The sequence below is a fragment of the Hemiscyllium ocellatum genome, chromosome 9, assembly GCF_020745735.1.
Source record: "Hemiscyllium ocellatum isolate sHemOce1 chromosome 9, sHemOce1.pat.X.cur, whole genome shotgun sequence".
NCBI classification, from domain to species: domain Eukaryota; kingdom Metazoa; phylum Chordata; class Chondrichthyes; order Orectolobiformes; family Hemiscylliidae; genus Hemiscyllium; species Hemiscyllium ocellatum.
This window is the reverse complement of record NC_083409.1, coordinates 49,881,324-49,890,794: the sequence shown is the minus strand read 5'-3', so window position 1 is coordinate 49,890,794 and position 9,471 is coordinate 49,881,324.

The following is a 9,471-nucleotide window of genomic DNA, read 5'->3' as shown; positions in this document are numbered from 1 at the left end:
TTAGTTCTGGGAAGACAATAGGCTTTCTTGTAATGGCTGAATGGCGTGCTCAAACAGAACTTTATGAATTTGCCTCTAAATCTACATAATCACTGGTACTCACTAATGCTGTTCATTGAAATTCTCAACAAAGATCGTAGAGTACCCATCCTTGTGGGAAATTGGGAGAGAATGGGTTGGCTGGACCAGCCCATGTCTCAATGATTCATCTCCTGCTGAAGCAGCCTTAAGTGTAACTACCAGAAGTCTAAAGACCATAAGTTCTCTCCAATGCAGTGAAAAGAAAGAAGATTTATGCAAGAACCATAAATAATGTTAGAAATGTGGTTAATGGGTGTTAATTATGTGAGAAAAGTTTTCAGATTAAATTTGAAATCCAATCATTAAACACACTGGATACAAAAGTGGGGCAATAGTGGCCTTGATTTTCAGACAGATGGTATTTTAATGTTAAAATAACCCTGTTAGCCAGGTTGATATAATAAAATACAGTTAATTAGAAAATTTCAGCTCATGTTTCTAAATGATTAAGGAGCACAGAAGCTATCCCCAACCACAAATCATCATGAAATTAAACTTTAATTCATTGCTCATGGGATCACACACCAAGTTAGTCAGACATGTTCACTTTGGAAATCAACAGGATATAATAAGGCAGGAGGCAGGATCACACATCAATTCCTCAGCCTTTGCAAGTTCTGACCTGAACAGGATTTGATAGTTTCATTGCTGAGATAAGTCTTTTATTTCAGATTTATTAATTTAATTCTCACCAGTTACTAAAGTTTGAATCCATCTCCCCAGACCATTAGGCTGAGATTTAGGATTAGTCCAGTGATATTACCAGCCACCGTCTCTCTAAGTCTCCCTCTCTGTGTGGGAGGATATACCAGGATTTTAGAAAGGTCCTCAGTGCAACACTTAATCCAATACCAGAAGGTTGGCCCACTATTTTCTCCGCTGTAATAGTAAGCTCTTCGTAAACTAGTCTCTCATTGCCTAGTACTATAACCGACAATCCTGCTATTGGTCCTGACAATTACTTTAAATGTATACTGTCATTTTGACTCTGGTTATTGGAAGTCAAAATGATTAAACTCTGCAATATTGTAAAAACTAATGCACACAAAATATCACTTTCAGGAAGAGATGAATAAGCTGAATTTAGTATCTTTAGACATATAAATTACTTCCAATCCAAGTTTATGATTTCTCATATTCCATTTATTGTTAATCTCACCATGTTTCACCGTAATTGCCAGTCACTCTAACAAAAGGAAGGCTCTCTCTTCATTTGTACAAACAACAAGCATGAAGCTCCCTCTTTTCTGGATGACCAACAATATCACAAAGACAGAATTCTTCACCACGTCCACAGACACACACTCCCCTCTTACAAATAGATTTCCAAGGGATTGGTAAACAGACAGCTATCTGATTAGAATGACTGAGAAAGCAATCTCAGTGCAACAGTGCGTGCTGCCAACCACCAAGAAACTCATTGCTGTCATTTACTTCCCCGGCTCTCAAAGTGATCATTAAGGGGAGATTTTTTTTAAAAATTCTGAGTATAATCTTCACCTTTTCTACTTGCTGACAGTCACTCAGCTACTTCTGCTCCTCAGATGCTACCTGACTGGCTGTGCTTTTCCAGCACCAAACTCTTTGACTCTGATCTCTAGCATCTGCAGTCTGCACTTTCTCCTAGTCTCTCAGCTACTGACAGCACTTGCACACACATTGTTTTTTTGGGACGAAATGGGGTGTGGCAAGGGGTACATGTGATTTTTTTGCAACTGCTCTCCTTGTAGTTTTATTTATTCTGTCAGCTGCACTAATGTGACTTAGAATGGTGACCATGTTTCCTGCACTCCCCTCTGAGCTTTGTAGCTGCCTGTTGGCATTCTCTAATCTTCCTACAATGTTCACTCCAGTAGTTCAGCAATAAACGAAAATGATATTAAAATGAATTGCATAGTTTCCCTGACACAACTGAAAAGGATTTACAAATAAATTCCGTCACTATTATCATAAAAACATAAGAGAAGAAACTTGCCACAGATGGCAACTAAAAGCCAAAAACCAGACTGACAGTGCTTATGCCTATGATGGATTTCCACACAAAATGCCTGTGGAATAGAAACATGTCATTATATTCTTATCCTGTGAAAATTAGGTTAGAATACAAAATGAAAAAAAAAACTGCCTCCATGTGTACTTGAAAGAAAAACCTAATTTCACTAATGTCAGATCTTGTGGTTCCTGGTGTAAAATTTTCAGATTTATCACAGACCATCATATCTTATCACAAAAATGATCGATGTTTTACCAGGAACACAAAGCTGTTTTTCTTTTAAGAAAAGCCTGCAGTTAAAAACAAGAAAAAGTAGTTAAAGTGATACTTGTGGATGCAAGATACACTGATTCTTAGTGCTTTTGCTGAGGTATTAACTAATTTAATTTGAATGAACTAATACCCACACTGCAATAATGGAGCAAGGAACATCAAACATATAATCTTGCAACTGTTAATAAGGTCAACAACATTTTCAAGACAATTAAGTGAATAAAATTACAAGGGGATGATGCAATAATAAAACCCTGGAAAATTGTTCCATCTGATTCCAGTGCTTTTCCTGCTATCAAGTATCATTGGGTCATTGTATCAAACAAATTGCAGCTACTGCAGAAAACAAAAGCATCATCCCTCTAATTTTACTCAAATGAAATGCACTCCTTATTAAAGTCCATGTAATATACATACTATCTGATACTCAGTGTCAGCAGTGGCTTAGGTGGTAGCAGTCTTGCTTCTAAGTCACAAGGTTCTAGGTTCATTGTTTAGGCTTGAACAGGGAATCAATATTGATATTTCATAGTACCTGGGAAGCACTGCATTGTCAGAGATGATTTGGATGATGTCAGAGATGCAGTCTTTCAGATAAGATGTTAAACTGAGGCTCCATATGCCTTTTACAGATGAATGTCCCATGGTACAACTTCAAAGAAGATTAGGACCATTACCCCTCTCATCCTGGCTGGTATTTATCCCTCAATCAACATTATCATGTTGCTGTTTGGAAGAGCTTGCTGTATGCAAATTATATGCTGTAATTTCTATATTACTTCAAAAATACCTAAAATGTTTTGAGACATCCAGAAGCTTAAATAATGCTGTATCATTGCAGGACATAATTTAAGGCAATAATCACATTTCATCATGAAAGCTGAAATAAAAATTCAGATCATATTTGCACATGTTGCTCTACTTTTCTTGACCATTTTATGCATTATTTATTTTATATTTCATATATACAAAAACTCAAGTTTTAAAATATTTCATTATAATGCTTTTTTCACTATGAATCAACAGAATTCATTCCAAAAACAAGTGCATCCTACCATTTTTGATTTTTTGGTACAGAGTCCTGTCTTCGCTTCTCCAAGTCTTCTGGTGGTAAAGAAACTGGAGATTTCTGTGTCTTTCTGGCTTTGCAGAGACTGCTCCTTTACCTTTTAAGTGTTGTTCAGGATATTATATCCAACCCTCTGATGATGTCGAAAATCAGCATTAAATAATTGTGCGTTCAACACCCAAACATACCAAAACAAAGTTTTTATCTGCCAGCAGCATCCCATTCAGTAAGTTATTTCCAAATAAACTCAGTATTTAGTTTCCCATGTAGAGGAGGCTACATAGAAGAGGTAATGTTATTGGCTGAATGGGCACTCTTCCAAAACTTACTAAACAGGAAAGTTGGAATTAACCTCTTAGTTAATGTAGCTAATATACTTTTGTACAACTGTTGAGCATCTCACATTCTATTTGCCACATTGGCTCAGCTGGGGCACTTTAACCTCCGGATCAACAGATTTAAAATAATAGCTGAGGGAGCTCGATATTATCAGATGGCGTCCTTTAGGGGTGTTGCTGAACTGAAATCCATTCTCTTTAGCAGAATGATAACTATATATTAGCTAGAAGGAAGGAGTGGATATTCCAGATGCATGAAATCAAATGGGCCAAATGATCTTCCTGAAGTAACGTAATCTTGTGAAAATGATACAATTATTGAAAGAATTTACTGCTGGAGAGATGGTATGTTCACACAGTTTGTCAGGGCATTAACATAGAATCCATACAGTGCAGAAGTGACCATTTGGCCCATCAATTCTACACCAACCCTCTGAGGAACATCCTGTCCAGATCTAGCCCCAGCCACACATTTACCATAGCTAAACCAGATAGCCTGCACATTACTGGGCAATTTAGCATGGCCAATCCACATAACCTGCACATCTTTGGACTGTGGGAGGAAACTGGAACACCTGGAGGAAACCCACACAGACACGGAGAATATGCAAACTTAACAGGCAGTTGCTCAAGGTTGGAATTGAATCCATGAGGCTGCAGTGCTAACCACTGAGCTACAGTGCTGCCCCTTCACTGATTTTGTTATCCCTATTTTCATAAGAAGGGGAGAATAGTCTAATACCATTGTTTGATTGCTATCATTGGCCACCTGGTGGCTGACTCAAGGACTGCAGTTAGTGGAATCCTTTGAGATGGATAGGCTAGTATGGCCTAAAAATTGTAAGATCAGAAATAACATGGGAATGTGAAGAACATTTTTGAAGAGGTGTTGTAGCATCTTAGACCTCTTATGCTTAATTGATGTGCCAACTTTTATTTTATAATATTTCACTCATTAAAGGAACAAAAGCCTTGTTAAATGTTTCGTCTGTGTTCAAAAGGAAATGGTTTGGCTGTGGTATTAGTCTGAGTGCAATTTTTGGAGCCTTTAATTAGCTGTTGAAAAATAGCAGTACAAAAGGCTTATTTACTGCTAATGTTTCCTGCAATTCTCAAATGAAATCACATTGTCACTTTATTGTACATAATTAATTCATGGTGGAAATATATCTGAATTTTATATCACACTCACTTTGTTCGCTTCCTAGTCTTTCACTCATATTCTTGAGTCACGCTAAGCTCATGTTTTTTTCACTAACTTGGTCTTTGAATGATGTACAGATAGCAATTGCTCATCAGTTCTATATTACTGAAAAGAGCTACATATTGCCAAAGCTTTTTCCCTTGCAAGAGAAAATGCAAGAATCCAGATTTCAAACAATCACAATAGTTTCTAATACAAGATAAATGGATGCTGATCGGTAAATGAATGATGTGTATTAGGCCTATTATGGCTGAATAGTTGGAGGTCTGTGGAGATAGCAGTGAGTTGAATGTGTGTCTGGTGATATTGGTAGGTATCTGAGGAAGATGTGGAGCATCTGGAGTTTGGTCATGAGGCCTAAGTGCCAAGGAGTGCTGCTGGCTGACTGATGATGCCTTGAGCAAGGTGAGAGTTGAATGGGACATCGAGCAAGTGTTGTGTGATACACTTCCTGACTTTTATCATTACCTGAGGTCGTTTCACCTCTTGTGGCATTGCAGCCAGGTCCTTGGATCCATGCAATGGAAATGGGCCTCCCTGGTCACTTGCTTTCACTCCCATCTGTAGTGGTTTTGAAGTTCTTCAACTTCACCTATCCTCAACTTCAGTAAAACTGAGACTCTTCCTGCCCATTAATACTTCCAGGCCCACATCAGTCATGATGGATCCCTGCCTCTGCCATTGTGTTGCATATTCTATCTTTTATTTTACAGTGTCTGTTTCTGAAAGTGTCCAGGGCTCGATCCTTATACAGTGTTGTTCTTCGAACTTCTGCTACTGACTTGTTTTGGTGTTGAATTCTTATAAAATTTTCTCTTTTTCAAGTCTGTGGTGTGACATTATTGATGATCCTTTAGATTCTTCATCCCCAATACTGTTTACTTTCCTGGAGACCTCAAGACTTATCAGAAATAGCTCCCATGTTGCTTATTAGATTTGGGGTTAGCTGACTGCTAAAAACACAGCTTTTATTGCAAATAACCCCTTAAATTCTTCTGCAGGGCAATCATGTCCTTTATGGCAATAAAGCATCCAGTTTATTAAGCAGATATTGTCTGCTATTTCCCAGGAAACAGAGTATGATGCTTCTCTTTTGTGACAGTATCTCCTTTTCTCTTTGATGTTATACTAGAAAGAGTTGTTGTTGATTCTTTTGATCCGTGAAGTTATTAACGTTGTGAAGTTTACATTGTGACATAATATTAGCTGTTGTGCTTCTGACGTCTACATCTCCCTCATCTGGTATGTCAGTAGTCTTTGGGTCACCTCCACTCCCCCCACAGATGCAGTGCTTTAAGCTCATTATTCAGTCTTGATTTGGAGATGCCGGTGTTGGACTGGGGTGTACAAAGTTAAAAATCACTCAACACCAGATTATAGTCCAACAGGTTTAATTGGAAGCACACTAGCTTTCGGAGCGAGGCTCCTTCATCAGGTGATTGTGGAGGGCTCAATCGTAACACAGAATTTATAGCAAAAATTTGTAGTGTGATGTATATGAAATTATACATTGAAAAATTGATTGTCTGTTAAGCCTTTCATCTGTTAGAATACAGTGATAGCTTCACTTCATTCATGTGTAAATCACAAAACCCTTTTTTGTAAAGTTGCATTCTCGGGTTAGCTGTTAACAATGGTGATAGCTAGACAATATGTTGAAGGTGTTAGCCCCTTGTGTTCTCTGTCTATGCCATGACGTTTAGAATGATTGTAATCTAATGAGTGAAATAACAGTGTTTTACATAAATTCCTGCAGTTTTCGAGCTCAGAATTCTACATGAATGTATGCAGTTTTTGAGCAAATTGCAATGTAACTCTGCAATACAAATTCACCACACAAAATATATGTGTGCATGTGGGTCTTTGTCTGTGTGTGGGTGTGTGTGTGTGTGTGTGTGTGTGTGTGTGTGTGTGTGTGTGTGTGTGTGTGTGTGTGTGTGTGTGTGTATAGGAGTATCTCTGTGTGCATATTGATCACCTGTAATGTGACATGAATCCAAGGTCCCGGTTGAGGCCCTCCCTATGGGTACCTGATAAAGGAGTGTCGCTCCGAAAGCTAGTGTGCTTCCAATTAAACCTGTTGGACTATAACCTGGTGTTGTGTGATTTTTAACATTATTCAGTCTGTCATGGTCAGTACAAAGTGCCACTTTCCCCCTTCAGGACTTATGTGCAATCACATGAGACAGTTTGTTCTGAGAGCAAGTGACCACCCAGCAGGGTGGGCAGGCCCAGGACTGTGATTATGTTTTTGGTGAGAGCTGTCTGTTTGTTGTTGTTGATCACCACCCCACTGTAGACGACTGGCTATCACCAGCAGACTTCTTGTGCTTGCCTCCTCCAGTGTTCATTTTTGTGCTTTGAAGAAAAGCCTGCAGGGACACTGAGGAAAGGTTCAAAACTGTGGAGTGCTGCGATATCTGTGAATCCTCACCTCCAGAAAAAAGATGACGCCTTTGAAGGTGCAGACAAGGGAGTGGCTGCTGTGTCACTGATGGCGAAGCAATGGTATCCACCTAAGACACTGAGTGAGTGAGTGTGGGGTTACAAAGGTGCATGCTTCGCCCATTTCTCTGTGCAGAGTCTATTTAGCAGCAACCTATCAACCCAGAGACAGAGACAGCTGCTGCATAAAAGGTGAAGATAAAAAAAAGTCACAAGAAAACAAAGATACCGATATAACCAGAGGAATTGGATGAAATATAGAGAATGAGGGATGCAGACAGAATGAAAACAAAACATTCAAAATAAGACAGAACAAAATAAGACATATAAATAATTATTAACTTATTTTTTAATGCAGTATTGCAGCAACCAAACAAGTATTTTTAAGGTTTAATTGAGTCTTATTTTCACCTCACTTTATTAAGAATATGTTGATGCCTAAATTAGTCAATCCCAACAAATGGAATCTGCAAGCCAGCTTTCCACATTCCTGTTAGGCTGACTACTGAGAAAAGGCCAAAGTTATTAACAAGAGGTTATAATAACTGTTCCAAATGTGTTCAAATCGATACTTCATTGTCTGTAATCTGCTGTGGGAATGGCTGCGTGGGGGCTGGGTGCCAATGGCTCTGTAGTCAGCTTATCGGTTCTACCCCTGCTTTGCAGTGTCTGCCACAATGAGGTTATCAGTTGTTGCCAGTAGAGATGGTGACAGATGCTCAGTCCAGCAGCATGCCCTCCCTTTCCATCACTCTCACTGTTCTCTCTCAGTAACTGCTTCTGTACATTAATAAGTCTTAACTCTGTTTTTGGTCATGGATTGTCATTTTGGACATGATGGGGCATCTGCTCCTCATGTGCCGTTGTTAATAATAGATCTTTGTGGAGATTTTGGACGTTTCCATTGTGAATGGGGTCCATAGCTCAGCTCTGAGTACAGCCATGGTTTAGCATGAGGGCATCCCAGTGACATGTCTTCCCCATCTCAGCTGACGTAACATGATGATGACTTTTATGCTTGGCAGGTTTGTGTCTTGGAGGCTGCTCACGTTTGCTCTTTTGTCTGATATGTTTCTGAAAACGTGAGTATTTAAGAGGCTAATGTAGTACATTGGATTCAGTCATGTAACCCTTCATCTATTACAGGTTTTGTTTGGATTAGAAAACTGCAACGAAATGGGAAGTGAAAGTCATTTCTAATACTTCATCATGGATCTCAGCTGAAGGCAATAGATTTAAGACATTTAGTGTCAGATGGAAGAGGACCACATCTCCTTTCTTTGTACATTCCAAATGCATAACAGTTACCATCTAGAAGGACAACAGCAGCAGATGTAGGGGAATATCACCAGTCTCAGTTCCCCTCCAAGCCACACACCATCCTGATTAAGAATTATATGAATATTCTTGCAGCAATGCAAGGTCAAAATGCTGGAACTCCCATCGTAACAGCGATGTCCCTCCGCTTCTATGGACTGCAGCAGTTCAGGAACGGAGCCCAGGCAACCTTCTCAAGGGCATTTAGGGATGGACAACAATTGCTGACCAGAAAATGGGACTTTGATATTCCTTAAGGGCAGTTCCAAGTTGTTCTGGACTTTGATGAAAGCATCAACTATCCATTGTATTTCTTCTACTGAGTAAGTGCTAACTTGTGCATTGTCCATATCCTATATTTCTATGACAGAAGTGTTGTTCCTTTTATTTTGACATATAGCTATTAAGCTTGAAGAATATACTATTATAGCAATAAGTCATGGACACTGTGGAAAGCCTGTCAATAGTTAGATGTAGCATTGCTGTGAGAAGAATGGAGAACAATGTTGGTGCAATGACACAATGACACCTGATTTGACAGGAAAGGCGCTGTGATATCACAGGCTCAATATATTGAACTGCTAGTTATATATTGTCTTGGAGAACAGAGAAACTAATGACACTGGAATTTCATTAGATTAGATTCCCAACAGTATGGAAACAGGCCCTTCAGCCCAACAGGTCCACACCAACCCTCTGGAGAGTAACCCACCCAGACCCATTTTCCTCTGACTAATGCACCTAACACTAT